This window comes from Schistocerca nitens, chromosome 4, assembly GCF_023898315.1.
Source record: "Schistocerca nitens isolate TAMUIC-IGC-003100 chromosome 4, iqSchNite1.1, whole genome shotgun sequence".
Classification (NCBI taxonomy): Eukaryota; Metazoa; Arthropoda; class Insecta; order Orthoptera; family Acrididae; genus Schistocerca; species Schistocerca nitens.
In genome coordinates, this window is record NC_064617.1 from 207,779,512 (window position 1) to 207,793,652 (window position 14,141).

At 43.5% G+C, this 14,141-nt stretch overlaps 1 pseudogene; it reads left to right on the plus strand.

Annotated features, from left to right (window-relative positions):
* The first annotated feature begins 11,741 nt into the window (after positions 1–11,741).
* On the plus strand, positions 11,742–11,859 carry LOC126254180 (5S ribosomal RNA; annotated as a pseudogene).
* The last annotated feature ends 2,282 nt before the right edge of the window (positions 11,860–14,141 follow it).

The following is a 14,141-nucleotide window of genomic DNA, read 5'->3' on the forward strand; positions in this document are numbered from 1 at the left end:
TAATGGATCTGGGATTATTTGTTGATGGCATTTGAATGAAATATCGAACGAACAGTCAAGTGGTTTGGAGAAGGAGATGAGGTCAGTCGCAGGAGTGAATATTTTGAATGACAGTTTCGACGAGACGGATTAAATCTTCAGTTATGACATTAGATGATAGACAGTTCCTTGAATGGTGTATCTTAAAATTGGCTTCATGAAGACAGTCATTTCACATTTTGTGGAAAAGGAGCTTAGTGTTATACGTCTGGAGTAAGTTAGATGGGACAAGTCTCTCGTTTATGCTAGGGTAGATACTGCTCAGAGACACCAATTCGCAATTTGTCCGGAAACTGATGCTCTGAAGGTTGTTTAAAAGTTCATGCATATACTAGAGCAGTGGTTCCCAACAGGTGGTCCGCGGACCCCCATGGGTCCGCGAGCTATGACAGAGGGCCGCAAGATGCTATTAGAATAAAAAATATATTGAATATATTTCGTATTATAACAGATTTTTAGTTTTGGCCGCTCAATATTTTTTTTTATAATGAATAAGTCAATGTTTTTTCTAAGTTCCAAAAATAGAAAGCGTATAAAAAAATCTTAATTTGTTTTTTCTAGTTACTTGATACTGTGATATGACAAGGTACCAATCATGCTTGATGAGGGGGTCCTCGAGAAAATTTTGTTGGGAACCCCTGTATTAGAGGGACAGGTCGGCTGGTTTTAAAGTTTTACGTTAGATGGTCAGTGTATGTAAGGCAGTTTTGGCGACAATATGCTTAGGCTAGGTGTGAGGAAGCTTGTAAGAGCTGTCTATAATGGCAAATGAGGACGCCAAGGGAAATCTAGAGATGATGGGGATTTGGAAACTACATGGACAAGTAATGTGCGACCAGAGTTGTTGTAGATCCACAGAACTTTTCAGGTCTGTAACATATGAATGCTACAACATACAGTACATATATTGTACCTGTCACTGTACGTGACTCCTCAGTCCCCTTACCTTCGCCCTTTCCAGCTGACCTACTTAGAGCCATTGCGCCGCCCGCTCTAGAGTTGTGGTGCTTACCGTGTAGCGCGGAGAGTCCTGTGGTGTCGAGCGGCGGCCGCAGGACGCAGATGTTGGCAGCCTTGGCGGCGGCCAGCAGGTCCTCAGCCTGGCGCGCAGCTATCGCGTCCGCCGCTCGCACCGCCACCAGCTGGCGGGCGCCCAGCCGCTGCACCAGCGACAGCAGCGCCTGCAACAAGTGCACTGCTCACCACAGTGGCCTGCCGCTCTGACCCCACCGAGTACCTAACAACCTGCCATATTACAAACATCCCACGGAAAGGTTGCTATTGCGTCGATTTCTTTTTTTTTATCAGACATGTGACTACACCACTGGCCATTAAAATTGCTACACCAAGAAGAAATGCAGATGATAAACGGGTATTCATTGGACAAATATATTATACTAGAACTGACATGTGATTACATTTTCACGCAATTTGGGTGCACAGATCCTGAGAAATCAGTACACAGAACAACCACCTCTGGCCGTAATAACGGCCTTGATACGCCTGGGCATTGAGTCAAACAGAGCTTGGATGGTGTGTACAGGTACAGCTGCCCATGCAGCTTCAACACGATACCACAGTTCATCAAGAGTGGTGACTGGCGTATTGTGACGAGCCAGTTGCTCGGCCACCATTGACCAGACGTATTCAATTGGTGAGAGATCTGGAGAATGTGCTGGCCAGGGCAGCAGTAAAACATTTTCTGTGTCCAGTAACGTCCATACAGGACCTGAAACGTGCGGTCGTGCATTATCCTGCTGAAATGTAGGGTTTTGCAGGGATCGAATGAAGGGTAGAGCCACGGGCCGTAGCACATCTGAAGTGTAACGTCCACTGTTCAAAGTGCCGTCAATGCGAAGAAGAGGTGACCGAGACTTGTAACCAATGGCACCCCATACCATCACGCCGGGTAATACACAGGATGCGACCATGATGATGCTGTAAACAGAACCTGGAATCATCTGAAAAAATGACGTTTTGTCATTCATGCACCCAGGTGCGTCGTTAAGTAAACCATCGCAGGCGCTCCTGTCGGTGATGCAACGTCAAGGGCAACCGCAGCCATGGTCTCCGAGCTGATAGTCCATGCTGCTGCAAACGTCGTCGAACTGTTCATGCAGATGGTTGTTGTCTTGCAAACGTCCCCTTCTGTTGACTCAGGGATCGAGACGTGGCTGCACGATCCGTTACAGCCATGCCTGTCATCTCTACTGCTAGTGATACGAGGCCGTTGGGATCCAGCACGGCGTTCCGTATTACCCTCCTGAACCCACCGATTCCATGTTCTGCTAACAGTCATTGGATCTCGACCAACGCGAGCAGCAATGTCGCGATACGATAAACCGCAATTGCGATAGGCAACAATCCGACCTTTATCAAAGTCGGAAACGTGATGGTACGCATTTCTCCTCCTTAAACGAGGCATCACAAGAACGTTTCACCAGGCAACGCCGGTCAACTGCTATTTGTGTATGAGAAATCGGTTGGAAACTTTCCTCATGTCAGCACGTTGTAGGTGTCGCCACTGGCGCCGACCTTGTGTGAGTGCTCTGTAAAGCTATTCATTTGCATATCACAGCATCTTCTTCCTGTCGGTTAAATTTCGCGTCTGTAACGCGTCATCTTCGTGGTGTAGCAATTTTAATGACCAGTAGTGTATATTCATTATCCATTGAGATTCATAAAACAATATTGTGAAATATAGGGTGAAGAATAAAAGTCGCACTTGGCGGGCACCATGAGATTTCTCGTCCTAGTTCAAGGAATAGTGTATGTAGCAAAATCTAGTCCCATCAATAGGTTTAACGCTGTAATTGCATGCAGTGCTGCCAAGAAAGGGCACGGCCGACTTCCTTCTCCATCCTTCCCTAATCCGATGGGACCGATGACCTCGCTGTCTGGTCCCTTCCTCCAAATCAACAAACTACCCATAGCCAAGAGCAGGTGGCACGAACTCTGCGCTGTACTGCAGTCATCTCTTTAGCTGAGTGAGACGAGATATGCAGAGAACGGATATACAGACTCGTGGTCATCGGAGTCGTGTTAGCGCCAAACTTTTTTTTTTCAGTTAAAGCATCCAACTGAATCCAGTTTACACATACACAATGCGATTTGTTGAATATTTCGCGCTTTTTGCGATTTACATAAACGATCTGGTTCATGGTGTTGACAGAGGCATTAGACTGTTTGCCGATGATGCCGTAGTCTACAGGACAATAGTATCACACGAAAGTTGTGAACAAATCAATGAGGATTTGCAGAAAATAAATGCGTGGTGTAATGACTGGCAGTTATCTCTCAATATTAGTAAGTGTAACCTACTGCGTTTAACAAGGCGAAAATCCCCAATAATGTACGAGTACAAAATAAATGTCCAGTGTTGGAAGCGGTAACATCCGTCAATTATCTGGGTGTGACTATTCGAAATGATCTCAAATGGAATGATCAGATCACACAAGTAACGGGCAAGGCGAACTCTAGATTGCGGTTTATTGGTAGAATCCTGAAGCGATGCAGTCCTTCAACACAGGAAATTGCTTACAACACGTCAGTTCGTCCAGTCTTAGAGTATTGTTCGTCTGTCTGCGACCCTTACCAGTTGGGTCTCATTCAAGAGATTGAGAAGGTCCAAAGCAGAGCGGCAAGATTCGTGACTGGTACATTTAGCCATAGCGAGAGCGTTACAAATTTCATAGAAAGTTTGAAGTGGGACACATTTGCAGGTAGACGACGGTCTAAACGGAAGGGGCTGCTCACTAAATTCCGAAATCCGATCTTCGCCGAAGATGTAGAGCATATATTATTACCACCAACTTTCATATCGCGCAATGATCACCATTCAAAGGTAAGGGAAATTAGAGCTCGTACTGAGGCGTTCACACAGTCGTTTTTCCCTCGTGCGATCCGCGAATGGAACGGGGGGGGAATATGACTTTGGCGCGAATTATGCCCTCCGCCACACACGGCTTGGTGGCTAACGGAGTATATATGTAGAGGTAGATATTTCTTTCTGTTACTGTCACCTTCATTTAAACATTAAGCGCCGTGCTGCGTAGCCGCGAGGTCCAAGGCGCCTTGCCACGGTTCGCGCGGCTCCTCCCATCGGAGATTCAAGTCCTCCCTCGGGCATGGATGTGTGTTGACCTTAGCGTAAGCTAGTTTAAGTTAGATTAAGTAGCGTGTAAGCATAGGGATCGATGACCTCAGCAGTTTGGTCCCACAGGAACTTACCACAAATTAAATTAAAAATTAAACATTAAGACGTCATATGAATTTCTTGCAGCCGTAAACAAGCACTTTGTTTCGCCCTTGACTCGAATAAAGTCAGTAGGAAATAATAGCGGCCGCAGTAACATCGTCTGTATCCACTGACGTACAAACACTCAAAAGGTAGACTACACTAGACAGCTCATTATGTACGTTAGACGTCAAGGCTTATTTTCACAGAAACGGCATGTACACGTGCGAGCACTGTTCACTTTACAGATGTTCAAAGCGACCACTTGGCAAACATTTCACAACTCGCTGCATCATACTTTTCTGGACCTTACGCAACACACCTTGGAAGTAGGTTGTTTAGGTTTATATGTTGGTAACGCCACATGGTGCTCTGTATGAAAATCGCTGACTGCGCTGTGTGCAGTCCGTGGCTGGTTGGACTCACTGTTGAAATATTCGCTTGTGTAGTGTTGCGCACTTGGATGTGAACAGCGCGTAGCGTTGGGCACTTGGAGGTGAGCCACCAGCAGTGGCGGATGTGAAGAGAGATATGCCAGAGTTTTGAGAATTTACTATAAGCGGACGATCTGGACGTGTGTCCGCCAGAAAAAGGAAATTTGTAAAGATGGACGTCATGAATTGAAATATATATATATATATATATATATATATATATATATATATATATATATATATATATATATATATATATAGGGTGATTCAAAAAGAATACCACAACTTTAAAATGTGTATTTAATGAAAGAAACATAATATAACCTTCTGTTATACATCATTACAAAGAGTATTTAAAAAGGTTTTTTTTCACTCAAAAACAAGTTCAGAGATGTTCAATATGGCCCCCTCCAGACACTCGAGCAATATCAACCCGATACTCCAACTCGTTCCACACTCTCTGTAGCATATCAGGCGTAACACTTTGGATAGCTGCTGTTATTTCTCGTTTCAAATCATCAATGGTGGCTGGGAGAGGTGGTCGAAACACCATATCCTTAACATACCCCCATAAGAAAAAATCGCAGGGGGTAAGATCAGGGCTTCTTGGAGGCCAGTGATGAAGTGCTCTGTCACGGGCTGCCTGGCGGCCGATCCATCACCTCGGGTAGTTGACGATAAGGTTTCATAACTAACCTTTTTCGTAGGACTCTCCATACAGTTGATTGTGGAATTTGCAGCTCTCTGCTAGCTCTGCGAGTCGATTTTCCTGGGCTGCGAACAAATGCTTGCTGGATGCGTGCTACATTTTCATCACTCGTTCTCGGCCGTCCAGAACTTTTCCCTTTGCACAAACACCCATTCTCTGTAAACTGTTTATACCAACGTTTAATACACCACCTATCAGGAGGTTTAACACCATACTTCGTTCGAAATGCACGCTGAACAACTGTCGTCGATTCACTTCTGCCGTACTCAATAACACAAAAAGCTTTCTGTTGAGCGGTCGCCATCTTAGCATCAACTGACGCTGACGCCTAGTCAACAGCGCCTCAAGCGAACAAATGTACAACTAAATGAAACTTTATAGCTCCCTTAATTCGCCGACAGATAGTGCTTAGCTCTGCCTTTTGGCGTTGCAGAGTTTTAAATTCCTAAAGTTGTGGTATTCTTTTTGAATCACCCTATATATATATATATATATATATATATATATATATATATATATATATATATATATATATATTATCATAACGATTGTTCCCCTTTAGAAGAGCGATTGAACTTGAATTCATAATTTCATCTTCGGATGTTTTTCTTCTTTGCTTCCCAAAACCTCCTCATCCTCTCAGAATGCTCCTTCTTCCGTTCCTCTGTCCATTTTTTACCAGGCTGACGCGATGTTCTTTCCCCAAACTTCACACTTGTGATTTTATGCCGGCACTCGGTGCGATCTTCGAGATTTTTTATGTTGATCTGCTGTAGATCCCTCTGGACTTCTTTCAGCCATTCCGTGCCACATTTACTCCTTGTTATAATATTGAATAATTTCTTTGCTGTTCTGGACTCTTCCATCCTGTAGATGTGTGTATAAAATTTGACTCGGCGCTTTCTGATTTCATCTGTTACTATGTTGATCTTTCTATAGAGCTCCTCTTCATCCAAATGCCATTTATGTTGATTGGACCGTAAATCTTCCTGAGAATTTTTCTTTCCTGCTTTTCTATTTCCTTCATTTTAGAATGACCATCAATCACCATTGTTTCAGCTGCATAGATTGCTTCTGGAAGAATCACTGTTGTATAGTGCCTTAATTTTGCGTCTGTCGAAATGCACTTCTTGTTGTAATGCGTCCATGTTAGCTTGTAGGCTTTCTGGAGCTTGGTGATTCTTTGTTCATTGGCAATTCGGTTTAATCCTGAGGACTGTATAGTTTCACCGAGGTATTTAAAATGGCAGACTTGTGCAATTTTACCATATTTTGTTATTAAAGGGGATTTATTTTCTGGCTGCCTTACCATATATTGGGTTTTTTCATAAGATATCTGTAGTCCGGTTTTTTGTGAAATTTCATGTAGTTTTTCCACTGCGTGAATCGCTTCTGTTCTGTTATTGGTGATAATTGCAATATCGTCAGCGAAAGCAAGGCACTTGACTTTAATTCGGTTCTCTTTCTTGATACCAATTTGGATACCCTTTACGTGAGGTTCCCATTCCCTGATTATCTTTTCTAGAACAATATTGAAAAGGATTGGGGATAGTCCGTCCCCCTGTCGGACTCCAGATTTGATTTCGAAGGGTTCTGATACTTCGCCCATGAATTTCACTTTGGCCGTTGTTCCTGTAAGTGTCTGTTCTGTGATTTTTCGTGTCTTTCGGTCGATCCCAAATTCTTCCATGATTTTAAACAGGGTTCCACGGTCCACTGAATCATATGCTTTCCTGAAGTCGATGAATGTAACTACTGTGTTTCTGCATTTCCTCATTTGTAATATTGTCTTTAAGCACCAGATCTGTTCCGCACATGACCGTCCTTTTCTGAATCCGGCCTGGTATTCACCAATTAGTGTATCTGCTTGGGATTCTATCCTGTTTAAAAGCGCTTTGGAAAGGATTTTGTAAGCGACTGGGAGCAGGGAAATTCCTCTGTAATTGTTCATGTCTGTCTTGTCGCCCTTTTTGTGTAGCGGGTGAATTAGAGCGCATTTCCAGTCCTCTGGTATCTGCTCCGTTATCCATATGTCTGATATTATACGGTGTAATTTCTGCATAAGTATAGGATCGTTTAGTTTCCAGAACTCAGCAATGATCCCATCTTCTCCTGGTGCTTTGTTATTTTTCAACTGCTTGACTATCTCCATAATTTCTTCAAGATCCGGGGCATGTGAGTCTGGGTGTGTGAATACTGGAGAAGAGAAGACAAGTTTTCTTGGGGTGGTCGCAGTTGAGGAGGGAACTGAAATATTGGGCTAAGATTTTGCAGTTATTTTTCGTGTTGGTTTCCAAAGAGCCATCGGGTTTCTTGAAGCACAAGCTAGGCGCTTGGTATCCCTGTAAGTTTTCTCTGAAAGTCTTATAAAAATTTCTTGTATTATTTTTGATGAAATCAAGCTAGGCGCTTGGTATCCCTGTAAGTTTTCTCTGAAAGTCTTATAAAAATTTCTTGTATTATTTTTGATGAAATCCTGCTGGATTTCAGAGAGTCTGTTGTTGTCATATCCCCGTTTTTCTTTTCTAATTATTTTTGAGGTCTGTTTTTGGGTTTTAAGAAAGTTCTCCCAGTTTTCTTCAGTTTTGTGACTGCTAAATTTTTTCCATGCAGTTATTCGGTAGTCAACTGCCTCATCACAGGTTGCATTCCACCAGCGATGTTTCCTGTTGCGAGGGGGTTGTCCTAATTTGAGGGCTTCCTGAATTTTCTCTGTTAGTTTCTTCCAGTCTGTTGATTTTTCCTGATTAATTTGCATGATGATTTTTTCTTTGTTCAGTTGCAGATATTCCGGATCTGGTTTGGTACTTTTGGGTGGCCTTTTTAGCATTCTGTTGGGTTGGAATTTTGTTTTTATTTGGAGAAGATGATGATCTGATTCAAAGACACCTTTGCGGGTTCTGATGTTTTGAATTTCTTTTATGTTTTCTTTGGAAATTGCGACATGGTCTATTTGGTATTCACCCTGTCTAAGACTGGGTGATCTCCATGTGGTTAATTTATGTGCAGGTTTTTGAAACTGGGTACTCATTATTTTAAGTCCAAAGTTTCTGCAGAAGTCGATTAGTTTTTCACCATTCTTGTTGGTACGTTTGTGTTTGGTGTGGGGTCCAGTGGTATCTCTGAATTTTTTTTTCCTTCGCTAATTGTGCATTAAAATCGCCTACTAAGATTTTCACATGGTGCTTAGGTACTTTATTTGTTGTTTCTTCTAGTGTTTCCCAGAAATTGTCCACTGTTTCAGGATAGATTTTATTGTGGTGATTTGTGGGGGCGTGCACATTGATCAGAGTGTATGCTTTATTAGCTGATTTTACTGATAACAGGGAGACTCTTTCATTGGGAGACGTGAAGTCAATAACTGAGTCGAGTACAGAAGTGTGTACGGCGAATCCTGTTCCGAAAAGTGATAGTTTGTCTCTTACTTTTATGGCAGGTTTGCCCTTGTAGATCCTGTAATTCTCTGTGTTAAAGTGTCCTTCATCTGTGAATCTTATCTCTTGCAGTGCAGTGATTTTCAGGTTAAATTTTCCCATTGCGTTGGTGAGTTGCTTTAATTTGCCTGTTTTAGTGAGGGTGTTCACATTAATTGTACCAATAAAATTTTTACGTTTCGTTTTGAGAGTGTGACGAGTTTTTGAGAAGCTCCGATTCTTCTCCGCATGGTGTCGCTGATCCCCCAGAATCCGATGATCAGGAGAAGCGAGTCTATCGACTGGTGCCTGGGGTAGTGACTCTGTGGTCGTCTTTTCCATCATGCGTTCAAGTTGAATTTTAGTTTTTGTGGTGATCTCTGTTGAGACCACAGGTATACGACTCGATTTTTGAGTTCGAGAAGATTTTGTGCAGCCGCCTCAACTAGAGGACCAGACGCTGACCACTGGCCGCCAGATGCTGAACAGACACCACTGGGTTTATTGGTTTTTGGTCCGCCCTGGGTATTTCATTTCCCCAGTACCACCTATATCTAGGAAGCTTTCCCCTGTTCGAGAACCGAAGATTTTTGTGAGGTAAGTTATTAATGAAAGGTAAAGGTTATTGTTAGTCAGGGCCATTCTTTTGAAGGTATTATTGAAAGACAGATTGCGTTGCGCTAAGAAATATTGTGTGTCAGTTTAGTGATGACCAAAGTAAGAAAAGAGAAAACTGAGTACGTTGAGTTTTGCTCAGCTGTTTGAAAATCAAATAACGTAAGAGTTTTTCCAGCACTGTCATTCGTAATTTCCAAAGGCGACGTTACTACCTGCATTGGATTAATGTTCGGGGAACATGGAGGCCATAACATTGGATCTAGACGACCAATTCGTTACTGGAGACGCTTCATTTAAATAATTATGCACATTCATTACAATGTGTGAAAGTGCACCACCTTGCTGTCACCGAATACCAAGTGGAACGTTTTCGTATGCGTCAGGCAAAGTAGTGCAAAGAAACGTATGGTACAGGAGTGCATTAAAATTGTCTGGCAATAGGCGAGGGCGAAAAGCACTCCTCCCACTGTTCCAGCCAACAGGTTTATGTTAAACCGTGCCTGGCTTTTGCGAAGGTTGAAAATATCGTCACGAGTGAAGCTACATTCGTCAGTGCATACCACGTTATTTATAAAATATTTATTATCTTCCACTCGGTGCAAAAGCCATTCACAAAACTGTACTCTTCGACGTGGTCTTCTGCCCGCTGCCGCTAGTGTTGAGACAATGCGTAGTGGTATGAATGTAATTCTTCCCCGGCGGGGTCAGGGATTTTCTCTGCCTCGTGATGACTGGGTGTTGTGTGATGTCCTTAGGTTAGTTAGGTTTAAGTAGTTCTAAGTTCTACGGGACTGACGACCACATGTGTTAAGTCCCATAGTGCCCAGAGCCATTTGAACCATTTTTTTTTTTTGTAGTTCTTCATCGTATAACATTTCAGTAACCAGTCTTTGAAATACCTGTAACTGCTTTGCAATATTGTGGGTACTTTACCGAGTTGATTGGTGAGCGGTTTCAAGAATCGTGTCCTCTATGGAGTACGACTAGCCCTTGGACGACCTCTATCCATTATTTGTGGACGAAGATACGTATTCCTCGTTTGTATACTCCACCGGGAAGCCGCCATACATGAACTTGACAAGACCAGTTACGTTTGTGCCCTACACGGATTGTAGACACATGTTGTTGTTGTTTTTGTGGTCTTCAGTCCTGAGACTGGTTTGATGCAGCTCTCCATGCTACTCTATACTGTGCAAGCTTCTTCATCTCCCAGTACTTACTGCAACCTATATCCTTCTGAATCTGCTTAGTGTATTCATCTCTTGGTCTCCCTCTACGATTTTTACCCTCCACGCTGCCCTCCAATGCTAAATTTGTGATCCCTTGATGCCTCAGAACATGCCCAACCAACCGGTCCCTTCTTCTTGTCACGTTGTGCCACAAACTCCTCTTCTCCCCTATTCTATTCAATACCTCCTCATTAGTTACGTAATATACCCATCTAATCTTCAGCATTCTTCTGTAGCACCACATTTCGAAAGCTTCTATTCTCTTCTTGTCCAAACTATTTATCGTCCATGTTTCACTTCCGTACATGGCTACACTCCATACAAATACTTTCAGAAACGACTTCCTGACACTTAAATCTATACTCGCTGTTAACAAATTTCTCTTCTTCAGAAACGCTTTCCTTGCTGTTGCCAGTCTACATTTTATATCCTCTCTACTTCGACCATCATCAGTTATTTTGCTCCCCAATGTAGACACATACACGCAGTTTAATGTATCCCACTGTCATGTAATAGGCTAGTGTCATGTGACAAAATGACAAAACGACGAGAACTAGGGAACGGACGTCTAAAAAATAAAAACTAAGATCAAAATGACGAGAATTCGAACCACAGCTTTTTGAAATGATGAGTCTGTGAACAAGACACTGTCTGCTAAGTCATCCAAATGCGCCTAATATAAGCTATCCCCCCACAAAGATATTTAAAAATATTCGCCGAGAATGGGATCCGAACCCATGCGTGCAGAGCATATTGGATGAGCATTCCAACACCTGAACCACTCGGCCACTTTTTTGCGGCGCTTTTTTTGGGTCACTTGCGTTTTTTTATACCGACTGTTTTTATATCTATAAAGAAGGTAGTGAGGTCAGCTTCGAGCCGGTGGAGACAGGGTGGGCAGGGATCGAAACCCGACGACTGGTACAGCAATGTGGGATGATAAACGTTCCTCTGCATATTACGAAGGGCTGCACGGTGTGGCAGAACTGGTTGCTCAAGAGAGCTCAGTGATTTCGAACGTGGACTAGACATCGAATATCACGTGAATAAGAGTTACATCAGGGCAACGGCCTTGCCGCAGTGGATACACCGGTTCCCCTCAGATCACCGAAGTTAAGCGCTGTCGGGTGTGGCCGGTACTTGGATGGGTGACCATCCTGGCTGCCATGAGCTGTTGCCATTTTTCGGGGTGCACTCACCATCGTAATGCCAATTGGGGAGCTACTGGACAGAATAGTAGCGGCTCCGGTCAAAAAAAAAAAAAAAACTATCATAACGACTGGGAGAGCGGTGTGCTGACCACATGCCCCTCCAATCTGCATCCTGAGCTGAGGATGTGACGGCGGTCGGATGGTCCCGATGGGCCATTTCTGGCCTGAAGACGGAGTGCCTTGAAGAGTTGCATCAAGGATATTTAGATCCTTGTAAAGCTACATATGTCCACTGTCGGTGTCGTCATCGTGAAGTGGAAGCACGAAGGAACGAAACCGTAAACCGAGACCAAACAGATCCCACGTGCTGACGGTGACGGACAGACGAGCATCGCGGAGAGTGGTTGTAAAAAACGCATGAAATCGGTGGAAGGAATCATTTGTGACTTCCAAAATACTAGCAACATTCCAGCTAGCACCATGACTCTGCGTAGGGAGTTACAAAGAGTGTGCCACAATGGGCGATCAACTCCTCATTAAGCCACCTGTAGATAATACTATGCGAGGCAGTGTAACGAACGACGCAACTAAACAGTGGATGATTGCAAAAGTGTGATTTGGAGTGATGACTAACGTTATATGCTATGACAATCCAACGAATGGATTTGGGCTTGGCGAATCCCTGGAGAACGTTACCCGCTGACATGTGTAATGCCGACAGTAAAGTACAAAGGAGGTGGTGATAAGCTACGGTGGTGTGTTCTGTAGTTAGAGTGTAGTTCCCTTTCTGCGCTTTAAAAACGTTACTGAAATGTGGAAGGACGTTAACACATTTTACATCAATGTGTACTGTATACAGAAGAGCAACTGTACGAAAATCATGATTCTACCAGCATGGCAATGCACTCTGTTATAAAGCAGCATATATGACTTAATGGTTTTTGGACAGTGAAGTTCCTGAAATTGTCTGGCCTGAACCCAAGGGAATACCTTTGGGATGATTTAGAACGTCGACATCCCTGCAGATCCCAGCATCAAACATCACTCCCTTCTCTGATTTCAGCTGTAGAGGAAGAATGGACTTCCCTTTCCCCCCTCTTACACTGGGACACATCACCGAAAGTGTCCCCTGTAGAGTTTAAGCCGTCATAAGGACATCTCATATTAATGCCCATTGATCAGATAGTTACTGGCGATCATTTTTCCCAGCCATTATTACCTAGAACAGGATCCCAAGTCTTATTGGCCTGTATCCCACCTCTGACACCAAATTTAGTGGCAGTTTCTGCCACTGAATGTAACAGCAACACCAAATGTAGTGGGAAGAGGTAAAAGGCACCATACTAAGAAGACCCGTCCGAGCTTTCCAAGTGAGTTATTATTTCCAACTACAGTGCTCCCGTTCCTCTCGATCTGCGTCAGTGGGTCCCACAATACTGAGGACACCACCTCACTGACTGCGAAACAGCTTGGCGCGGAATGGCTGCCTCAGCGACCCGTGCGTGCACTGCTGTGTGTTGGTCTTGTACAGCAGCGGAGTTGCGGCGTCGTCAGGGAGCAGGCAGTTGCACTGGTATGCTTGCGCTCCATCTGCTGCTGTGTGTACTTGGTGGTGTGACACGCCCCGCCATCCAGGAGAGCTGCCTCACTTGAAAGAATGTCGTTAGAAACCCGCACCTATTTGTATGCGGCTGTGCGCCTCTGTTGTGCCATACGCACCGCTTCACGTCACTTACTCATAACACGCTAGACTGGCCACTGGGCTCCTTGTGCCTGTGATTTGTGACATGCAAAACTGCTATGTATACTCTTTCAGCAATTTGACAGCCCTGTGGCCTCTATTCTACTTTGCAACTGTTGCTATGAGTAGCTCACTGCAATCTGGCCCGCATCCGGCTGTAACTTGTGCTCAGAATATTGCACAAAACTAACTTTCCCTATCCCAAACGGTGGAGCCGCTACACTATGAACAATGACTTAAATCGTTAATGAAATTCATTAAAGTTAGCAGACAGTGAAACTAATTTTTTCTCAGTCTGAAAGTTCAGACTGTATCTAAACAATTAACTCATTAATCCAAATATGAATAACAATAATATTATGGTAACTGAAGTTTTGGAGCTAATACTCACAATAACTATACAAGATCGTATGAATTGCTGAATTTGAATCCTTTTCTTTGTATTTAAGTACAATGATTTAGTTTTCGGCTTATTGTGATTATATGTAGCGATGTGTCAGTTGCCGAATGCCAGCATTGCAATAATGATGTGTTGCTCATTTGAAAGTATTAATATTTCAATGAATGACA